At 47.6% G+C, this 23572-nt stretch overlaps 1 long non-coding RNA gene across 2 annotated transcripts in view; it reads left to right on the top strand.

Moving 5' to 3' along the window:
- Positions 1-23212, top strand: part of LOC146723128 (uncharacterized) — a 60628-nt gene extending 37416 nt beyond the window's left edge. For both annotated transcript variants that reach the window (XR_014924758.1, XR_014924757.1), the window contains one exon: positions 22775-23212. This is a non-coding gene — a long non-coding RNA (uncharacterized LOC146723128). The remainder of the gene's footprint in view (positions 1-22774) is intronic.
- The last annotated feature ends 360 nt before the right edge of the window (positions 23213-23572 follow it).

The following is a 23572-nucleotide window of genomic DNA, read 5'->3' as shown; positions in this document are numbered from 1 at the left end:
GAAAAAAAACAAAAAAAAAAAAAACAGATACATAACTTTATAATTCTTGCCGAGACTATTTATCGACGTTCGAAATATCTAGTTATCCTTCGATAATTGAGAAAGAGCAATTTTGTATATAATCGAGTCGCATGTTCGACGCGCTAATCGCGTCGTAATTACTCTTAAAAGTTGATCGGCAAATATAGAGGCGCGTATATAAGACGCCGGTCGCCGAGGAGCGGCGTTCGTAAATACGGGGTTCGATAGTGGGAAACATGCATCGCGCAGACTTACATATACGCATGTAATATATCGTATATAACCGAGCCGGGGGCTGCCGGACCGTGGAGAGGAGGCGGCTCTCTCGGAGAGAGAGAGAGAGAGAGAGAGAGAGTAACTCGGGCTAAATGTTTCGAGTTGCCGATGAGCCGCGGTATTATATTTCGATACGCCGTAAATGCGTTATACGATCGATAAATGCGCGGTGGTGCACAGTGAGCGTCATGGACGGGCACCGACCAGCCCGTTTCGGCTGCTCGCGCTCGCGCGCGCGGCACAAGTCTGGTACAAACTTATTACTATTACCGCGAAAGCGTATATATCAGATATATACGATGTACGCGAGAGCACGCGGGACGCTTTAAATTCATAATTATGCACATACATAATTATGCAAATATCAATTATTACACGCGGGAACCGAAAGTTCGGCGGCCCGGGTCTCTCGCTCGCGTTTCGGCCAGTCCGGCGGTTGTTTGCGCGTTTTGTTGCTTTTTTTTTCCGAGCCATTAGGCTCCGCTGATAAAATATTTCCTCGGTGTGTCGATGCTACCGCGGGGCATGTTCCCTGAATCTGTGGCGTAGCGACGTGACGGCGCCCTGGGAAGGTTCCCGGGATGTTTAAGTCTGATGCAACCCCCCCGAGATATCGTGCGGTCAGAGATTCCGCCGCCGTCATCGGGGTTGAGAAACTTCGCGGTCCCCAAGACGAGAATGTCTTTGAGTCCCGGAAGGCATCCTCGGTCCTTTCGTATAGCGTGGTCTCGACCCACGTCTCCAGCACCGCGTCCGTCGACCCCCCGAGGTCAAGTGCCACCGGGGGTTTAGGGGCGCGAAAAATGCGTTTCGGATGAACTATGCCGTGGTAGTCGAGCTTGCACACAGGTATGCGTCTTCTCGCTGCCCGGGGCGCCGCGATGCCCCAGCTACGCCGCTGCAACTTTCGTCGCGGAGACGAAACTTCGATCTTGGAGCGGGAGAATCTATCTCTCGCGAAAGAGAGCCGTTCATTCGTATTTTTAACAAAAACATCAACATTTATCGCTTTCAACATCTTTCAAATCGGAGATATTTCTTATTAAAAAATTTTGCAGGTGATGAACAATGATTTCTTCCCTTCCACTGTTCATTCGCTCGCGAAGCTTTCGACACTTTGCGAGCGAACTCTCAAACCCTCTCGTCTTCTCTTTGTCTCTCGAGTTCTTGCCTCCTCGGTAAGAAGGAGGGAGTTTTCGAAATATGATCTGCTACCTTAGCGAGGACGCCCTACCGACTACTACCCGGCGGGGCGCGCTCCTTGCTTTAAGGGTCGATTGGGGCGGAATAAGGATGGGTCGGGAGCAGCAGATTGACTAAGTTTCCGCGGCGGAGTTTCGACAGGTTGATATCTGCCAACCGATATCGAGACGCCTCTTTTCTTATACCATAATAGGTCTTAAACTATTTGTCCGCCAGAGTCGATCGTCGTGCTACGAAGATGCAGCCAACTTTGCGCGATCTTTCTCATCCGGTAGTTTCGAGTTTCGCGAAATCGTACCATATATTTTTAAATACATATTTTTTAATTTCGTCAAGATATATCTCGTACTCGTCGAAATGAAAATTCAGTGTATTCGGAATCGCATTCCGTCGAGTCGAATCTAAACAAGAGTCGGAGAGGGCGCGCGTTTCGTCGCGAAAATCGCTGCGGCCGCTTTCTCGTCGTGCGGAAAGGGGCGATATTGTTGACAGGCGTCTCACCAAGTCATCCGGGTTTCGGTACAGGCGATGACGCGCGCTTTTTCCCCGGTCGGTGATAAATGGCACGCACCTCTATCCTCCAAGCTGCGTATCCGAGAAAGGATGAGAGAAGGAAGGAAGGGAGGGAAATCTCTCGGTTGACAAGGAGCGGGAACATTCGGGGGTCGATTTCGCGTGTATATGTAGGGGGTTGGAAGGTTGCGTGGGCAAGACATCGCTCTGATTGATACGCATTCATCATCCTTCTCGTACTCTGTGTCTTGCTCCGTCCCTTTCCTTCCCGTGTTCTCTCTGGAAATCTCGGACGCAATTAGCAATGAGTAATCATCGAAAATTAATCTATCGTATCATCATCTGATGATGATTGTGCGCTGTAAAGTCGAGACTTTTACGTTTGTGTTTACTTTTGCCGGCTCGACGAAGGTATGGAATTTTTGCTCAGAGACTTTGGAAGCATTTATTGTCGCGCATAGCTACGTATATCTATGCATAATAAAATTAGATGAGATGCACGCTCGTGTGAGAAAAAGAAAGTAGGGGGACGGGAAGGAAGAGAAAGAGAGAGAGAGAGACGGACGAGAGTAAAAGAAAACGGCGCGGGAAAGGCGCGATCGAAAGCAAAACCGAGGGATGAATTTATTCATGGATGGCGCGGGGGTATAAATGCAAAATTGGCAATACATACGAAATCTGCGTGGGTTCAAGTAAAAAGGGGTGAATACATTAGCCCCGGAATTAACCTCTTTGAACTCGGCTTGCATTGGAATAATTGGACGTTGCAGCGCGCAATGATCTCCGAATGCTCGTATAGATCAAGAGATAGACAGATGGAGAGAGAGAGAGAGAGAGAGAGAGAAAGGGAGATATCGATTTCGCGGCAGTGTCAAGAACCTCCGAGCAAGGAAGGGACGAAGGAAGGAGGCGAGCAACGATAAGAGACGACGAAATTAAAGACGACCGTAGCGGCGATAGAAGCGCGAAAGGAAGGAAATACGTAGAAAGAGGAAGGGAAAGATCGACATCGCGAGACGAGTACACCGTCGTGATAGGCAAGAGTCAAGTTTATGCACCGGCATGCGGCAGACATTCTCAAAAGTCCACGGATTTATTCCGGTACATGCGACCGCGACAGTGCGAGATACTTTGTTTTTATTCCGCATCATGTGTGCGCATATATGAAGAGTTCGCGGATAAAGGATTATATAAAGGCCTTTGAAAATTCCGAGGATTTCAAATTATCGGACTCTTTCGCACAGGATCACTCGTAATGACGATATAATATATCTCGGGATAGAGTAAACGTATAAACGAGCCCAAGGGTCATTCGGAAATTAGTGGTACCTCGCGAGAGGGTTCTCCATCTCTTCGGTGCGACCGCGCTTCGGATTCGAAGGGGTTAGCTAATCTGATACCTCGATATACGCGCCCGTTTCCGAGTAGTAGCGGCTCCGAGTGGATGATTAATGGCACGTTCTCCGCGGTTTTTTGTTAATTACTTGATTGGGAACGCCTAGTATGATATGCAGATTCTGCCGCGGCGATATTATCGGACGCGGCTTTAATTTCGGACGATGCTGCTGTTGCGCTCGTTGCTGCCTCGCTGCGATCGCGTTCTTCCGATTTGAGTGATCCCATCCAATTGGATCCTCATTTCCTACCTCTTTCTCTCCCTTCTCCCGGGAGGCCGTATCTTTTTAATCTTCCCGATTTTCGCGAAAGGACGCCGCTTCGACTCTCTCGTAATGAATTGCGGCGCACCTTTAATTCTGCCAGGATGACGTCAAAAGTTGCGATTTAATATCGCCAATGATGTATATGTACGCGTTTTATAAAGAAAAAGAAGGAGTCATAAAGTTTTCTGATGAGGAAAAGCGACGGCTTGTTCGAACGAAGCTTGGGATTTCCCCTCTATTCTGTCTTTCTTCTTATATCGATAAAAGTGCGTTATGCGTTTCTCAACATCGCCAACGGGACGTCATCCGACGTGATTGATTTTGACGGCGTGCTTCGCTCCCGGGAAACGAAGTTGGATACATATGTTGCCGGACCTTGGAAGGTCTCGTCTCTTATTCGTCTCTTCCTCCGCTCGTGTTTTTTTTTTTTTTTTTTTTTTTTTAATATCCGTCCTATTGTTTGATCGTTCCTGCAGACGTGTCGACTAACCGAATAGATTCTCGACAGTTTTTCATCGTCATTTGTCACATTCTTCTTCGAATCAGAAACTTTTCGAACGTGTTCCGAAATACAAAATTCTATTAAACGATTATGCTAGAATTTGCATTTAATTTTGTTCGAAACGTCCGACCGCTGTAGGATATAAGAGTCTTTCTCTTTTATTTTTGCGGCCGAATTTCGAGATGATTGCTCGAGATGAAGCAGACATCAACGCGCGCGCGATACCGATGACTTACGTCTGCTCGATCGTGAATTAGGTTTCTGCGGTACGTATTCCAATTTTGTTTAAATCGGAATCGCTTCCTCTTTTTTTTTCTCCGACCCGTCAAGATGAAACCTCGAAAATCGGCGAGCCCCGGGCTATCGTGCTCTCCTAAATCTGGACCGGCAGGTACCGAAAGGCTCTCGTATGCTCGCTCGCGACTCGGAAACGACCGGCCAATTTTTGGCAATTACCGAGATTATCTAATACACCTCGCGGCTAATGATTTCTCATTACAAGGTATAAATCTCGGTGGTCGATCGTGCAAGAATACTCCATCTCGGAACCGATCGGTATTCTTGTCGAAAAGTTCACGAACTACGCTATAAATACATGTAAACATATGACGTATCTATAATTTTACAATATTCCATGATAACATGATACAATATTACAACACCGTCGTGTAATGTTGAACGAAATCTATATTATATATTACTTACGCGTCATTGCGTCTGGAATAAGAAGAGTCTAAAAGAATAAAGGAAGACAATAATAAGTCGAACGTCACTTTAAAAGAGTCTTCATCTCTTTTTCTTTCGCTACTGTCGAGCTCCTCTTCCTCCGTTAATTACATTTATTTAATTATGACCAAAACAAAGTTGACGCAAACTGTAATTAGATAGCAGATTAATATCGATTAGCGTCCAGCTTTCGAGTTAATGAAAAGCAATATCATCAGTCAAATATCATGATCTTTTTGTTTATCTGTGCTGCGATATCAAAGTCTCTTTCGATCGAGAGAGAGATTTTACATCGTCTTCCTCGCAATGCACATTTTGTCATATCGTTCGTTATCGACTTTGTCGATGTCGAGATACTCGGACAAAAATTTACAGCAGCTTGTAAGCTTATAATTAAACAGTACATCCTTTCTATTCACATTCGTCTGACTCTTTGCATCCCATACGGAAAATAGTAAATATTCGTGTGGACTTTTTAAGCCTCTGGCAACAGCTGTTGGTCAATAAAGCGACCGGATAATACAACAAGAAATACCATCTCCGGATTGTTCATTATCATCCCACCGCGAGTGGATTCAAACGAAGCGATATGCGCGCGGCCTCATTTGCGGTCCGACTGCCGCGCGCATTAATATCCGCTAATTTCCAGACGATATATTCCCTTGAATGGTGCGCGTAAAAACGGCACCACGACGTTCGTGCGAGCGTAGTGGGCTAAATAATTGAATGCGCGCTCGTTGACGGCGATTAAAGTTTTATCGGCGTCCGTGAATAAACTCGATACATGCGCAATACTTTTTTTCGCGATTTCCGAACGGCATCTCGTCATCGAGCTGGCAAATTATCGCCAGTTATGCCGGGACACGTTATATAGATATGTGTGTGTGAGCGCGCGTTATTTTTAATTTAATTCGAAAATTTTTATGATCAACACAAAGAGGGAGGAGTTCGGAGCTAGTAGTAGAGCTTTTGGCTCGATCAACCGCGCCAATAAACTACCCATAATTACAAAGTTCCATAGAAAATTGCGTCCATTCGAATCCCTTAAATGGACGCGCGCCCATTGTCTACACGCGCGCACACACACAGGGGGGCCCAACTTTTTTAAGGGAGCCAAAATCCGAGGTTTCTCCCTCTCCGACCGCGTCGGGGGCCTCGGTCAGTGCGAGTTTTGATTTATGAGTTTTCGGTTTCGTAGTAAAAAATACGAATTAGTTTTCGGGATGATGATCGCGCGGGAGATAATGGGCCCGATTAAGAATCCGTGCTGGAGCGAGGCGAAACGGAGAGAAAGAGCGGCGGGTGGAGGAAAAAAGAAAGGGAAGCGCGCGGAGAATCGACGTTCAAAACAGACGGAAAGGTAAAGAGAGGGAAAAGAAGAGAGGTGGACTGCCTCGAGGGCGAGGAGGGTTGCTCGCCCTTTCTCTTTGTTTTTCGAAACTCGGGACACCCTTTTCGAGCGTTGTCGATCTCAGCGATCGACCTGTCCGACTTCGCGAATAACTCACGAGCGATCATCCTCTCAAACGCGAATTACGTTCCAGCGCGAGAAACAAAAATCGTCGATCGGTTTCTTCGTCGGAACCCAGGTAACCAGGTCGATCAATTTTCTGCAGACTTCTCGAAGAGAGAGAGAGAGAGAACCGGGATTTCTCGGATTATTTTTATTGGTACGGCCGCCATGGTCGTAACTCGTGAAACAAGATTCGCGCTCGACGTGAATTGCTCAAGTTTTTTTGGCGCGCGGGAACGGTCGAGAGAAAATTGATTTTTTGTTTTACCTCCTCGATGGGAGAGTATCACGCGTGTCGCTAACCCGCGACTTGCGCGCGTATCGCGAATAGAAACGTCATATTTGCGCATAATAGCCAGCTATTAACATCGCGACGCCATTTTAGCTGGGGGACCAGCCATTTTGAATTCATTTCCACCAATCGAGTCGGCTATTTTTTTCTTTTACTTTTCCCTCCTTCACTGCGCTCTCTTCTGCTGCTTCTCCTCTTTTCTTTCCTTTTTTTCTTTCCTTCCTTCTTCCTTCTTCCTTTCACGTGCTCAAGAATCTTGCTGCCGCTGTACATATTCGCACATACACAGACCCATACATGGCTGCTTGTAAATACGCGAACGATGTTCACGCAGACACACACACACACACACACATCAATAGTGCTACTGGCTGCTGTAAAGGCTACAGAAGGGCGAGAGAGGATATGGCGACGGTGGAGGAGGAGAAGGAAAAAGGACGCGGAGAAGAAGGATGAGAAGGCGGAGGACCCTCGGGAAGTGGTGGTAGTAGCAGCGGTCTTAAAGGGGGAGGGGAACCACCACCCCGTGGTATAACGTAAGCGAGCACACGCTGTCCATCGTAATGCCGTAACATTTATTTTGCCCTTTCCCGCGCTATCCGACGTCGGAATATTTTAAACGCGAGCGCGGGCGATGCCTTGCGAACCGTATAATTTGGCCGCGTTTAAAACTGTAAGTTAACACGACTACCTGCACCGCCGCGCGATCCGATCCGATGCGATGCGTATATAACGCGGCGTAACATATTGTACATTTACTGTATTATCGATCCAAAATATATAGCCATGTATAAATTAGAAACGATGGTTGGAAACGTGCGCAGCTCGATAAAAGAGCGACATCGAGGATTCGTTTGTTTCAAATCGAATCGTCTTCTCTCCGAATCAACATTTTTCCTTTTATTTCTTTCACACTCTGTTATACGAGTATGTAACAGTACTAGCTTTCTTGGCGAAGGTTTTCGTCTTCTTCCGATTAAAAAACTGATTTAATACAAATTGAATTGTCGATACGATGATTATTATGCAGACATTCGAAATGCATTCTTGTATATATCCTGCCTTCCAATAACGCGATCCGTTTGTCTTGCTCGACCAAATTGCACGCGACTTCAAGGTACGACGGCAGTCGCGGCAAAAAGACGAAGGCGAGCAAAGGGTTGAGTCCTACCATGGAAAAGAGGGTGTGGGTGGCGGCTGGGGGAGGTGAGGGAGGAAGGTTGATATTACTAGCTGACTGTACGAAATGGGGCGTGGAGAGAGCGCGTTGCAGAGAGCAAGTGCATGGAGGAGGCAATAATCTGGTTATAACTTGAGAGATTAGGTCCGGATTCGATTACCGGCGAGGTATCAAACCGTTAAACAGTCTCCGTGCTAATCAAAACCGAACCTCATTATGAAGGAACCCGGACCTGGCTCTCTCACCTATCTACATCTTATCTTATCCATCTATGCGCGATTCGTATGCGAAGGGAGACGCGCTTAAAACCGTCCGCGCTGTGCAGCAACATCTCGCTTTCATCTTGTGAAATTGCAAAGATTCCAAATCTCGCTCTTGGATTCGATAAACGAGATTTTCATATTTCTCGTATAGAATGTAATTGTTCAATTTATTCGATATTGTAATATTTTTCTCTTACACGCAAAGAGTATATGACGGATCGTTTCTAGAAGTAAAAGGTTAAGAAATATGGCTCTTTTGCTCTATATTTTAACGATTTTAATATAGTTTTCGAAATCTCGTAATTTGCGTAAAGATCACCTCGCCTCGGAATATTCCCAGATTCCACGGTGTCTAATAGACAAGTAGCTGGCCGACATGCCACGGATATTTCGGAGTCATAATCGGCCATTGCTCGGCAACTTTGCCGTTCGCTGCATGGCCTTAGTTGCTTCCGAATTTGCGTCACCTGTCGAGAATCTAATGTTATACCGTATCGCGTATAAGAAAATTGAGCAGAGTGAAATAGACTAGATAAATATTCTGGATAAAGAACCAAACTAATTCCAAGGCAAATATAAAACTATAAATATATAACATTAAATATATCTTATACATATTTTTTCTCTTTTATTTATTCAAGTCACATTTTTTTCTAACATGTGGAAACTATCACGAATTCACACACAGGAACACGCTAATAATCAAACGGATAATCTTCGCTAAACGAAATTTCGTAATCCTCTTCTCTTCTTCCTGCTCTCGTTTCTCGTCTCTCCCTTACTCTGGACGGCGAATTTTTGCGAAACACGGCGATTACACGCGAGAGAATATTTTCATAGATTACCCGACCCTATGGAAATTCGCTTCTTCGCGCCACAGGCGCCGGTATATGGATGGAAGCGACGTGTCGGGTTGTGTGCCTCGACAAGGGACAGGGTCCGGTTATTCGGTGGCGGGACGATTTTCTAATTATTGCCCCGTCCTCCGGAGCCCCTTCGGGGCTTGTTGCCGGCGAGCCGCGTGTGCGTGTACACGTAAATCCGTGATCCGTAGGTATGCTCGGTCCAATGACTCGATCTCGCGCATACGCGTCGCTTATGAGCCCCCGCCTCCGCCCCGTCGAATAAAACAGCGCGCGATAAGAAAATGCATATTCACATTTTGCGTTGATTATTATGGATTATGCCGGATAATGAAAGTATAAATACGCTCTCTCGCAAAAAATTCGTTCGCGTTGAAAAAAAAAAATATATGTTTAACATTTTATTATGCAGCCCCTGCGATAATCTGTATAAAACCGGTATATATAGCGGCGGTTCTACATTTTCGGGTTTGAATAAAGTAAGGGTTCGATTATCTCGTCTACGAGGACCTCGTGCGGCGCAACGACTTGCACTTATGTATACACATCGCGCGCCTGTCTGCATCCATTTCTCTCCCGCATCGAGGCTGTGTCGCGTTATCTCGCCTCACGATAAGTGCATTAACTACTCGTATCTTCTCTAATAGTTTTCAGCCCCGAGGTCGGGAGAGCGTTGTCCCGATCGGCGCGGCCGATTTTAAAGAGGTATTATACATATCGCGAGTCGTAGAGGTAGATCAAGTATTACTGCATTTATTGCACGTGCCTTATTGTGCTTTTCGCGCTTCTTTACGTCATCGAATGTAATGTCAACTGATCGTTAAAGCAGTGTCGCGTTAGTATATTTCATAATGCGTGGCGTTGCTGAGGTGCTTTACGACACCGACAAGAACAACGACGTTGGCTGATATCGCTGCATCAGAAACGTGGCTGATAACACATCGGAATTCTTTCACGACGGGAGTTACGCGTAAAATTCACTGTCGCGGTAGACGAGCGTGCGCGCGCCTTTGACCATTTTTCTTTAATTACAGCTTTATGCGGCGATAATGCGGCTGCTACATAGCGATCGCAATCTGCGAAAATGGTTAGTATGTACCTCTATGGTACCGAGGCGCGCGCACACACACATACATACATATGTGCACACGCAAAAACACACACACACATGCGAGAAATTGGCCATAGTCGGCGTCGAAGTTTGTGCGGAAATTAAGTGCGAGAACTCGCGCACGACGCGAGACTATATCCGATGGCATGTCAGAGTCTAATGCGATTATAGCCGAAATCAGATCCCGCAGTTAGCCAATTAGGAGAAAGTGGATAGCCCGCGTGTGTCCATTAAAACAGTCGCATGCTCCTTTTCCGTTTTCCCGCAAACATAATTACCCCAACGATGTGCGGCAACCTGATAGCTATTAAATTAGCATTCGATATTCCGCGTCGACCTTGCTCGCTTCTACGAGAAGTTACATTTTTACCGTAACATGCTTAATGGAAAAAAAAAAAAAAAATAGTAGTTCTTTACATCTCTCTTGAAAAAACAGCTTCCTCATTTCAATTTTCAAATGATAAAACATTTTAAATCTTTGTATTATGTACGTAAATAATTCGTTACGTCAATAATAATTTAAAGTGAACATTGTCCGCTCGGTATCTTATTTCTCTAAAATGGAAAAGATTCGAGGCGCGGCTTCCGCGCAGAGAGTTTGCGAAGCAGAGTTCTTCCCGTAAAATCGCGTCGAAAAGCCATAAATTCTGACAAAGTTGCCCGGAGGTCGTCGTATATACACATATACTTTTATATACTTCTATCCACGGGGCCCGTCGACGCCATAAAAATTAGATCGGGCATATGGTAACCGTGGAGGTGGCGAAACCCCATTACCCCGACCTCCTCCTCCACCTCTTCCGATCAAAGCCAGAATAATCGAAAGCCTTTGGCACCTGCCACCTTGCGCTACCTGGTTATACGCTTTGACAGAATGCCGCGTTTATTTCACGCCGGTTGCTACCAACTTCTAATGGACTAACGTGTCCACAAAGATTGGCGCCGCTCGAAAGTTTTTCACGTCTTTCATCGAGTCTGAGAAATATATGATGTATACGTTACAATAAGCATTAATATATATATATATATATATATATATAATGTAACACTCTGAAAGAGGGAGAAGTAGAGTTTCATAATTTTTCAATGCACGTAAAATACATAGCTTCATTTTACGTTATCTTATTAATTATACGTTCATTATCGTTTATCTATGTATCTTTTGCTTTAACAAAAATGTATATATATATTGTGACTCTGTCGAGTAACTTTATATACGGTGCGAGACCATGGCGCTTTCAAAACGGAAACGATACGGCTGGCTCCGGAAGGTGTCCGTCTACAAGGAAAGGCTCTCCTTCGAAGTGAGCCACATTAGGGGGACTGTAAAACTCACCGGGGTGCGCTGAACTCGGCGCTTAAGGGTGAATATAGGAGAGAGGCTTTCCTTAAACAGGGACGGATTCGATCGTTTGAAAAATCTCTTTTAAAATTAATTAATAATAAATAATCTTTTTCTCTTTATAAAGTATGTAAGCGAAAGGTGTATTACTTTTTGCGAAAAGATTGACGCGAAAATATTCATCATTCGAGCGTTTTTGTTTCACGCGACGAGACAACACGATTCGCGAATTATCTTTCAACGGCTGGAGGAGCTTCCGCTCCTAGCGAGAAAATCCGCTCCTGCGTTAACCGTGAATGGTAACGCGACGTATCGCACGATGCGCGGCAGACGTATATAATACGGTAACACGCACCGGGTTGTGATGAGGGGTGGACACGCGAAACCGATCCCTTCTGGGAACTAATTTTCACCGCGTAACGTTGCTTACTTAACCGGTCGGACAACAGGCACGGTATAGGTAGGTACGCGACGTAAAAAGCGGTCGTCATCGTCGTGTCATCGGCGTCGTCCTCTCCCGTCGTCGTCGTCAAGTAGCCGAGTGGAGTATTTTGTCGCGCGCCCTTGTCGCGCGCGGCTAATTAATTAATGCTCGATAATTAGCGATTATCCCGTTTGCACCCCGGCGTTATCGCGACTTTTCCCGCGCGACTGTCGTGCGTTTATAATCATAAGCCACTAACGTCGGTGTGGGATGTAATAAAACGAGTCACGTCACTCGTTCGCTGTGTATATCATCGTTCGCTCGTTCGCGAAATTCGTGGCGTTAATACGCGCGTCGTACGTTCCCTCGTCCAATAATCCGTATACCCTGAGCGAACGACCGATTGGCGCGGGGAGATATGCCATCTAATTTCTAATAACAACGCGTCGCTATGATGACGAGGGCCATAGTCGGAACGCGTAACGAGAACCGTAAGTCCGGTGTGTGCGTGCCGGATATGCGCCGCCGGGGAGCTCGAAGAGCGAGAGAGAGAGAGAGAGAACGCTCGGCAACGACGATGACGTTGTCGATGCCGTCGCCGTTGTTGTTGTTGTTGTTGTTGTCGTTGTCGTTGTCGTTTCTCCGCCCGCTCCTGCCTACCCTGCCTATAGCTGTCCCCGAATCCCTCGCGACTGCAGAAGGATACCGGGAGCCATTCGAGGGGGAGAGAGACCGCATCGTCGATCGCGTCGACAACGCGGGCAGCATCCAACGACAACATCATCGGCCGCAGCGGCTGATGCTGGCCGCGCGCGTGCACAACGCATAACGTCAACGACAATAGATAATGCTCTAACGTGGAGCGAGCGAGCGAGTGCGCGTCGCTCGCACATTCGCGCGGTAAACGCTACGTGTCCGTCCGTTGGAGCCAAACACGACCTCTCCTCTCTCTCTCTCTGGAATCCTTCCCGCCTGCATCCCCGACTCCCTTCCTCTCTCTTTCTGCCGACCTCCCCCCCTCGGGCTCTCCTCTCTTCTTCCCACCGCCCATCATCAGTGCCCCTCCGCGCTCGAACGATCGAGTCCAATGAGATTCCATTGTCTCGAGTAATTAATATTGATTACAATAGGTTATACCTGCTCGGCCGCGTCGAGCCTCCCTCTTGCTCTGTCCTCTCCGCAACTCTCTCTCGCATATCCACCCTTGGCCCCTCGCATCACCGCGCTCCTTCCAACCCGCTTTGCGTCGTCCAGCGCGACTAGCGGCGCGACGGCTTACCTAGATGCTCATATTCGATGCGTATCCGCGCCCGTAATATTAGGATTTCATCGGGCGGCTCTGATCGCAATTATCGTCACTCCGCCGCGCCGGTTGGTCCCCCGCAACCGCTCTGCTCTACTAGTTCTTCGCTCGATATTCCCGGCTAAAGCGTCGTTGATCGACGTGACGGGGTATACGCCGGCGGATCATCGATTTCATCATCCCCGAGCAACCGACACTCTCCGTGAGAATCTCTCGAATTAGAAAGAGGAAGAGAGAAAGAGAAATCCGGAGAGTAGAGATTAAAATATTAATGAAAACGATTATACATACGCCCATAACACACGTGGAGTCTCTCGCGAGTGTATTTGTAATTATCGCAAAACCGGATCGGTTAATGATACATTAGCCGGACTTTGCGATTGAGACGCAAAGAAGCGAGTTTCAAGGAACGTTTATCCGCCCGCGTTTGACTTTACTCGCGCGTGTTGTCATTAATATTTTTAGCGATATTAATTAACGACATTAATAACTGTTTGCGCGCGTCGGTTGATGTTCTGGAAGAGGAGAACCATCCGATGATTTATCGCGAGCACAATGAGACGCGCGATACTACCCTTATATGGGTGAAACCGATCATCGTACGGACCAACTGTCATTGAATATTACGGGTCTCTTTGTTTTCAAGTGTCTACCTACGACCTACCGGTTTGCAATACCGCCCGCATCGCCAACGCCAAACAAAAGATTTCTTTTGACGGAATATCGAGTGCGGCAGCGGCGTCGATGAAATTTGGGTGCATTCTCTTTGCATTCGCCAAAAATGATGACGGTTAAACGGACGAAGGCTCCTCTAGGCTTCTCGAGGTTCGTGAGCGAAGCTTCGTGCCATTGAAAATTCTTTATGGACGAGACTCGAAGATGTAGAGCGCGACGTAGGCCGTGCGTTGGTCAAGAGAGATTAATTAATTCGCCAAGTGGTCGTTCTCGCCGGCGGCCAAGGGACGAGATAAGCGATTCGACGGTTCGCATGACGGAGGCGGCGACTGTGCCATAACTTGCCCGAGAGACTCGCTCGCGATATCGCACACGCGGCTACCGCCGACACGACGCGCAACCGCGTCGCGTTTAGCATATAGAGTGCAACAATTAAGTAGCGGAGGGAGAGAGAGAGAGAGAGAGTTTCCTAGGGCGATTTATGCCGCGGCGGTTTCGCATTTCATTCGACTTTACTCTTATTGTCGTCGCCTTAATAATCAGCATCGCGGCCAGATTAATGCACGCGGTAATTGCGCAGCTCGGGGCATTCCGCCTCCCTCGTGACTAATGGCGACCTCCTTCTTCGCATACGCTACACGCGGACTCTCGCGATAAGATGACGGACTGACGGAGGACGTAAAGTCTCTCCGAGTTACGTCCGAGACTTTTTCCACGACGTTGACACGCTTCGGCCGCGAGATCGTCCCGGATTCCAGAAGCGATCGTCGGTGATCACAGCAAGAAAATGATAGAGTCGTCTAGTTAGCGGAGAAGTTTAATTAAAAAACTGCGTGTCCTTCGGTAAATCGCGCGCGGAGCGTGTTGCCTTCGGCGTACTATTTTTGTATATACCTGTGCATCGTATAAATACCAACTTTGCTACTCATAAACTAGAGAGGGTCATGATTTTACCGCGTGCTCCCCCAGATAGGGTTATCGAGAGTATCGCGACTTAACCCGCAACTGGCTCGTGTTATCGCGAATCCCACCTATTTGCTCGCATGCGCTAATCACCCGCCATATATCTGCCGTTTAGCGGTCGAGTTACTTCACAAATCGCTTCCTGGTTCCTGGGAATTTCGCATGAAATGCTTTTTATCGCGCGATGTGAAAATTTCAATTCAAATAGAGAGAGAGAGAGAATTGAAATGTACGCGGGAGAAAAATACAATTTCTCTTGCATGTAATTACGTCACACCTAAATATAGTTTGACGCGCACGCTTTAAAGCGGTGGTGGTCTCAACTGGGTCTCGTGAAACTTATATTATTTAGGAGAGCGAGATGCGGGCGTACACGCGGTAACTTTATCACGTAACGCGGTCCATCTCTGACGCATCGTTTTTACAATATGCATTTTTACCGCATTGTACGCTCTGCGAGGCAGATCGTTCCAGTCGCCGAACAGTCGAGATTCCGGCGGCGCAGGTATACACGCTCCGAAATGACTTGACAAATAGGATCGTCGACCTGAGACGCGGAGGCGCATCCCGGCGAAAATGACGTTTCGTACCGTACCGGCGAAACACAAAGGTTTCGATAATGGAGGAGAAGGAGACAATGGGCCGCCGTCGTCGGCGAAATATCAATTAAAATTGGGCCGACACGCGTTGTCCGTTCTTTGTGTCTCTCGTTGGGAACGTATCTCGGAAGAAATACAGTTTCCGAAAAGGAAAATCGAAATCGTGGCTACCGTTCGAGGAACGGCTACCGTCTTACATTCCGCAGGCCAGCATTTGGCATCGTTAAATCGAACCTTTTCTAGTACCTTTTCCAATTCTATGGGAAAACGTTCTTTCCCACCGTGCAAGATTCGAGACTATCCAGGATGTTAATTCGAACCATTAAGAAACGAGGTCGAGGACTAGGCGCGGGAAAATAAGCACCGATAGGCCCCTCCCATGTCGCGGTACGCTCGAAGACGAGTAACGACATTACTCGCAACTAACTGGATAAAGCGCAAAGTGTACGCGCAAGAGTGCGGAGTCTCGACGAGAGCCGTAAGCCGAGATGAGCGCATCGCGACGAGGAGCCGTCGCGAGGAAATGCCGTTAACGTTAGGAACCGCGCTTATATACGAAGGCGCAACGTGTCGGTAGCGACAACGTGGCGCTGCGGGAGGGAAAAAAGATATGTACAAGGGTTGGCCCTTTCCTTTCCCGCGCGCGCGCGCGAACCTCTAATGGCCCGGCGGGTCTTAAGGGCGATTTAAAAGGCTCTTAATGACATCCACCGCGGGCTGGCGCGACGCGGCTCTAATTTCATCCCAGTGGAAACTGAAGAAACAAGTGAATTAAGCAGCCCGCTTAATGACAGATCGGGTTCACGGAGGCGAGGCGTTTCTGACCTTCCGTGTGTAACGATATTCCGGCAATTTATGCGTTCTCGCGCCGGTAATTCGTTTTAATAATCCTCCTCTAGTTCTCCTTCCCCGGCGACAAAATTGAAAAATTCGCTCGTCGCGTATCGAATTTCTCTCCTTTGTACGATCGTTCGTCTCACTTACGACGAAATATTTGGCTGAATATTTGAGACTGGGATCGAATAGTCGAAATCAAATTGAATAAATGTGAAATCTATTTTCATTCTCTCTTCGCTAACGAGATGGGAATGGAATCTCTGCCTTGCGAGAAGTTGAAGTATAAGAACGCTTCGTTCCGACAGTCGGTGCACGATCGAATCTCCGGGAGGTAAACGATCGGTAGGTGGAGAGGTTAAGGCGGGATCGAGGATGAAGAGTTTAAGAAGAAGCGACGAGAAGAGAAAGAGGAAGAAACTCTGGAGAAAAAGGGCGGGGGAGGGGCGAAGAGTAATCTACATAGGCCGAGTCACCTTTACGCCCGACAAAGGCCAGTTCTCCCCCTTCATTTTTGTCTCATTTGAATATCTTCATTAATATCCTACCGGCTACAATCACCCGTCGCACCAAACCGCATGCATTACTCGACTTCTTGCCACCATTTAATCGATCCCCTTACGTAGATTGCGGCCGAAGGGGCGACTTGTCACTCGTCACATTGTCATTCCTTCGATCGAATAAACGAGATATATTTCGCGAAGGCGCGTAGGAAAAAGCCCTAGCTCGAGATAATGAAAGTCGAAGAGATGAATTTCAAACTCATGTCGGGGCCGACGTAATGGCGATGTTATTATCCACGTGCGCGCTCGTTTGTATCGGGAGAGATCGTGCCGCTTATAATCGTTACGGTTCGCGTTTGAAGGGCAGCTTTTCGACTGCCGAGGCCGTTGTTCTTCATCCTGTCCCGAGTGTCGCGGGTCAAACCGGCCACGGATCGGACGATCTATCAAGTCCGGAACGATACCGAGTAATTATTCGGCTCTTAATGACTCTTACCGTAACGAGTTCGAACCGAGCAATGTATTATAAACGCGCCCCTTTCACAATGCAAATTCCGCGGCGATTCATTAGGTTGGCGCTTAGGCGGAATTATCCGGCTACAATTCCGTTCACGACGCAAAGCAATTTTTTCGCGAATTTTACAATTTTTCGTCTCTCTCTCTCTCTTTATTTACGATCGGCGCGTAAAATTAATTTTATGCGCGCATCCGACGAGCGAAGAATATCGCCGTTCTGGCGCGGGAACGCGAACCCGCGGTAATTTGGACCACCTATACTCCCGACTAATCATAATGGCGTTTTGTTTCGAAGGGCGAGGGCTTTTTGTGCGCGCTCGGAGAGGATCTCATTCACGGCCCGCCGAGAGTACGGCCGTCTATACGGGCGCAAGTACATACGAACAACCGTGTCTTTGCACGAGTGTGCGTGCGCGTGCATAAGTAAGCTATACATACATACGTATATCGGCACATAGTGGACCGGGCTGTATGAGAGAACGAAAGCCGAAAGAGGATACCGTAGAAAGAAGAACGGAGGTAGAAGAGGTAGAGAGAGAGAGAGAGTACCCGGGGCCGAAGAAGCCAGTCGGTCGGACTCTGGCCACATAATAATCGCCCGGCACCATTAAACTAAACCGGCGAATAATATTATATTAAGCTGTAGTCGAAGCCGAGAGGGTGGAATAGTGGATCGACTCCGGGGAGGTAGAGGGACCAGGGGGGGGAGAGAGTCTCGAAGCTTCGGAGGAGGGCACCGGCGCTTCTCAGAACTAAGTAGATTCGAATTTCGATACGGATGATCGGGCTGAATACAAATTACTCATATATGCCCCCTCGTCCCGAGTAATCACACGGTGGCTGCTCCACCGCGGTCCAAAAGAAAAATGCTCCTCGCCGGACGTCTCCTTTATTTTCTTTTTACCCCCCCCCCCCATCTCTTCCCTTACCTCCCCCCTTCCCTATCCGTCTTCTTTTCCACGGTCGTCCTCTTCACCCCCGGTCCATCCCCATCTCGTCTTCTCTATCGTCACTTCCTCCCGCTCTTACTCTTCGTCTCTTTCTGCCTTTTTTTTTTTCCCTCGCGAATGTGTGCTCGCCGAAAATTTCCAAAAGATAGATCGAGCGATCCCATGGGGAGGCTGTGTCGTTTAATCTCGCGCGCGAAGAGATAAATGCTTTCGTCCTCGAGAGCACTCGAGTACTCTTTATAGGTTCTGCGAATTGCGCTTATTGTACGTATCGAACACTCGAAATGTAGTTTTTCTGCAGAAGCATGATCAACGGACATAAATATAGCGCGATTATTGTTTGATAATCGAGCACTATAATCAGGTTCTCATTCTTTTTGTTATTGTTTATAAGTTTATGCCCGATATAAATACCTATACTTTTGCTTAATCATTAATCATCGGTTTCTCCCGGCCGGATCATTGGTACCATTGAGAACGATCGGTCGGCGAACGCAAGGAGTGTTGCGCTTTTAATATGACGTTTCGAGGGCCGCGCGCGCGCGCGCGCTCAAGGGGACCGGCGAGTCCTGCCCCCAAAACTCCGGGGAATCCAATCATGATTATTATTCCGGGCGAATCGATTGCAGCTCTCGATAGGATTGGCCCGGTTCTCCCCGAGACTCGCGATACCCTGGGTCTATAATACCGATACCGGCCCCGACTCTCGCTTCGCGGTGTAACACATATGCGTACGTCGACGACGGGGTTGGTAACGTTCTCTCCAGCATAAATAATTAATAGTAGTCGGAGAGCCGCGAAGTCAAGTCGGCCGGTGTTTTGCGGTTCCGAGGCTCCGCCCAGGACGACTACGGGGCTCCTCCTTGTACCAACGAGTAGAACTCGATCGGAGAGGAAACCGTCAAATGGAACCAACAAAGATGATGGGAAGAGGAATCGTCCGCTCTTCGATTTCCCTTCGAATTTGCCATTATCGTATCGCGCGCGCGCGAGCCTCGTTACGAGTCGTTTTATTTTTGCCGCGATAACCGGGATAATATCGACCAGTCGCGCGCGAAACGTGTAATTAGCCGTTATTCGAATGACGACTTAAGCGCGAAAGACATCGCGTAAATAACGTGGATATATTGTTACTCCACTCCGAGAATATTCATATTTTTTTATCCGACCCTATCGCGATCCTTTATCACTCGATAATTACGGGCGTGCCGATGTTAATATCACGCAGAGAGTCTTTTATTCTCCGTCTTGCAATTTCTACAGCTGCGAAGAAGAGATGTTAATACGCGACGTATTCGATCTCTCGTTAGGTTTTTATGCCACGTACGTCCTCTTTCCCTTCCAATGCGACTCGGGCTTATCTCGAAGACATCTTTAAGAGCTACTATGATCCGCGGAGACGTTTACGGAATAAGTGCGAGCTCTACGATAATCGTAGCGCGGAGATCCAACAGCCTCCTCCGTCCTGGTTTGGGGGAAGATTCTTATGTCAAAACCTCTTGTAGGATCGGCGTCGAGAGAGCGAATAGAACGAGCTGCAGGGAGCTGAGCTGGCGATAAGGAGTCGTAAAAAATAATGACCGGAAAATTAATCGAACTCGACGTCGCTTCGGCTTCTGTCGCCTCGTGAACTTTCGAATTGCCGCGGCAATTCGAATGTAAAAAGCCCTTTACATACGATATGGCAGCAAACGAGAATATCGATTTTTAATACAGCAAAACAAAATTATTAATTTCATATCGCGCAGCTTTTAATTCTTCGTACAATGTCTTTGAACGGAAGACATTTTCTCATCACTTTGTAAATGCAATATATTCTCTGTTTTTAGACGATTATTCATACGATTCTGCGCATAGCGGCAATGTAACTTTTTCCGGGCTAGCGAGTGTCAGATGGGGGGGCATTATTTTCCTTTCTCCAGTCGAGCGAGGGGGTATTATCATTATCGGACGAAGGGACGCGGCGGAGGATGACGTTCCCGTAAGAAAGGGTCGAGTTTACACAAGAGTTACTGGCGATTCGACGAGCGGAGAGAGCGGAGAGGCGCTTACCGAATCACTTAAATGATTAAGGAAAAGGGTTGTGTTTAGACAGCGCGTCTCGGGCCATTTCATTCTTCGGGCGCTCTCGGTTGGTTCTGCCTCGCGACTCCATCTACGCCGCTGCCGCCCGACGTCTTAGGGTAATCCGTTTTGTCAACGACTCCCGACCCCTCGCTCTTGCCTCATTACCTTTCTTTTTATTCGTTTTCGCGCGATCTCGCCGACACGGTCGTTCAACACGCCTCGTTTTCGTCGTTTGACGTTCTAATTTTTCCGCCCGAATTTCTTTCCTCGGAATATGCGTTAAAAACGCATTGAATAATATCGGAATATAAACAAAACAGTGCCAAGTATAGCATTGTTTTCTCGGGTCGCTCCGCTCGGGGAAACATATTGATCGATGCTGTTGTTTCTCGCAGCCAGAGCGAACAATAATGTGAGAAAAATAAGAGGAGAAGAAGAAGAAGAAGAAGAGGAGGGAAGGAGATGAAGATCCATCCGTCTCTCGACCCGGAGGCCTCCGAGCTCTTTTCTCTCTTACCTGTACCAATATACGTGCCACGGCAATGTCCGCATTCTGCGATATTTGCAGTGTTCCAAGAGCGTAGCTTCTCTCCGAGTAAACATCGTGAGAGATAAGGCGCACACCCAGGCGCAGCACCTTGATTTAACCAACATCGTAGCACGTAGCATCGGACGGCGAGAGGGTGCGAGGGAGGAGGGGGCCACTCACGAATCTGCGAGAAAATTTCAGTCTCGAAGGAGGAGCTCTCTCTCTCTCTCTCGAGAGAGAGAGAGCCTGCAAGTTGCGCGCGAGGAATTCTTTTTAATCGCTTTTTCCCGCAAACGTCGAAGAAAGAAAAATCGTTCGACGCGCGCTATTCCATTTTTGCGGTACACGTTCTCGCGAGCGCGATTTCAATTAAATTCACCCCGGCGAGATGCACACACCCCGAGATACGGAGAAAAATCGCGCGCGTATCATGCTGGGAAAGGGATGAAGGAGGCGACGCGTACGTTAGTTACGGCTATCGAGAGTCAGACTCTCCGACGGACGGACATTAAATCTATTAAGACGGCAGAACCGCGGCGTCAAGAGATGACAGTGATAAACTCAGCCCTCTGACACGGAGGTCCCTGTCTCGGGAGAATACCTTCGCGAGTCGGGGATCTCTCTCGGGAGGCTTGGACGTCGAGAAAAAGCTAGGAGGATGCGGTCGCGAAGATAGCCGGCCTCTCGTATATATCGTTACAGTTTATTATAATATAATTATGTATCCCTCTCCCCCGCAAACCCTTGCGTGGAAAAGGGGATACGTTCGATCGGCGGGGCGGATAGTCTCTCGCTCCCCGGCTGAAATGGCTGAGCAAATACAAAGTCACGAAGTCGTTCGGGATCATCTGATCGGGTGCGGGGACGGGTTCACCGATTCCTACCTCACGAGGAGTCACGTTCCTCGCTTGCACGAGGTCGGGAGTCACCCCGTTCTTCTTTTCCCGTATGTGCCTGCACACGATCACGAGAGACTCGTGACACGAGTCTTATGGCTCGGTGTATCGATGGGATCTTATACCTCGATTAACGCTCGTACTTTTAGGGAAATTGTCCGTCGTTTACTTTTCCTCGTTATGGTGCCTCATCGATGGTCCCCTGTTTCGCATGACTTTTAAATGATTTCCCGCGTTTCCTTCTTTTTTTTTTTTTTTTTTTTTTCAACTATTAGACGCGAAATTTATGCAACCGTCGGAATATGGTTTCGCCGTAACTACGAAATATATGGTATAATAATTCTCGATATCAGGTGCCTTTAATCACCTTAAATCCACAGTCCGGGCACACCCCGTGTTCACTTAACTTCAGGGTTATCTTAATCTTTCGACAGCTGCCCAGCGCCTACTCAATCGTTTCTGCTCTCCTTCACCCTCGACTCGACCGTAGCGCTCCTTCTACTCCTTTCTTGTCTCGCCTCGTTCTTGCCCCGTGGCCCTGGCATACGAACGCACTTGCGTACAAGCGGGAATTTCGCTGCGAACGACACAAGGTGTCGACGAGCACGTCGAACATCATCGATATATCAGCAACGCGTTCCCCTGTTTTGCATAAATTTGTAAATTTCCCTACAGAGCCATTGTGCCAGGCTGTTTGCTTATTAATATTTTACCGCCATCGTATTCATAAAAAGAGAGAGAAATTTCCTCGCTGAAAATTATTTTATTGCGATTTTAAAATTCAGGAAGACTCTCTCCTTATTAATACGATAAGATAAAAGAAAATAATGCGGGACTATACATGTGTATAAATTTGCAACTTTAGCATGTTCTTCAATCGATAATATTATTAATGGTCATTTCGCTTTGAATCATACGCCGGCGATAAAAAATCTCCCTGTGCCAAGACAGTTACGAGATGGAACGACGATGCGTCTCGTATCTGGCTTGTAAACAGACGTATATTACGTCGGAACGCGCTGTCTAACAAAACTTTTACGTGTCGATAGGTTACGACCGGCTTCACCTCGTCTTCGGTGCCAACGAGAGAAGAGGAGGTGCTAACGATGCCAGTGGGAAAGATGCGAGATAACTGCACAGCGGGTAACTAGCTGCTAGCTGAAGAGAGAGTTCGCTCGCTTCTATCCGCGATTTGATTACTATGGCAGGAAATTGTCGGATTATGTCGGATTCGCGTTGATCAGCTTCGCAACCGATGCGATGAACAACAAGATTCAGTGGCGAATTCTTTTTTCTTCCCTTCTTCTTCCACTTTACATGTCACGCTTCGATGCGGACCGAGAGAACTGATCGTAACATCTGTATCATTTGTGCTTTCGTCAGCGACGCCTCTTGGAATCGTTTCGAAAGTAGCGGATGAAAAAAACGCGTACGTGTTTTATAACTTGTTGACATTGATCATTAAATCGACTTTTATAGATATCCTATTTTTCGCCGCAACTTTCCTCGCGAGATCGATACACCTATTCGTTCGTCCGCGTATGGAGATCTACGGCTTCGACATCCGCAGGAAGACCGTCGTTTCTCGCATTTAAATAAACGTCCGAAAGAAACGACCTAATTGTCGGCGATATTGTACACGCGTATTACGCTGCCTAAGTATGCACTTTGGATGCGCGGTGGCGGACGTTGAATGTATGTACCTTATTACGCGGTGGATGCCTTTTCAACGCGGGTAGATGCAGAGGAAACGATAGTGATTCCGGCTTGTTAAGCTCCTCCTTTAATTGCCCTTGGGTTTTCATCGTTCGTGCGTATACGATATCGTCTTAACGCGTCTCCCGTGC

Source organism: Nylanderia fulva, unplaced genomic scaffold (assembly GCF_048542155.1).
Source record: "Nylanderia fulva isolate GAGA-0341 unplaced genomic scaffold, ASM4854215v1 Scaffold23, whole genome shotgun sequence".
Classification (NCBI taxonomy): Eukaryota; Metazoa; Arthropoda; class Insecta; order Hymenoptera; family Formicidae; genus Nylanderia; species Nylanderia fulva.
This window is presented reverse-complemented; position numbering and strand designations above follow the sequence as displayed.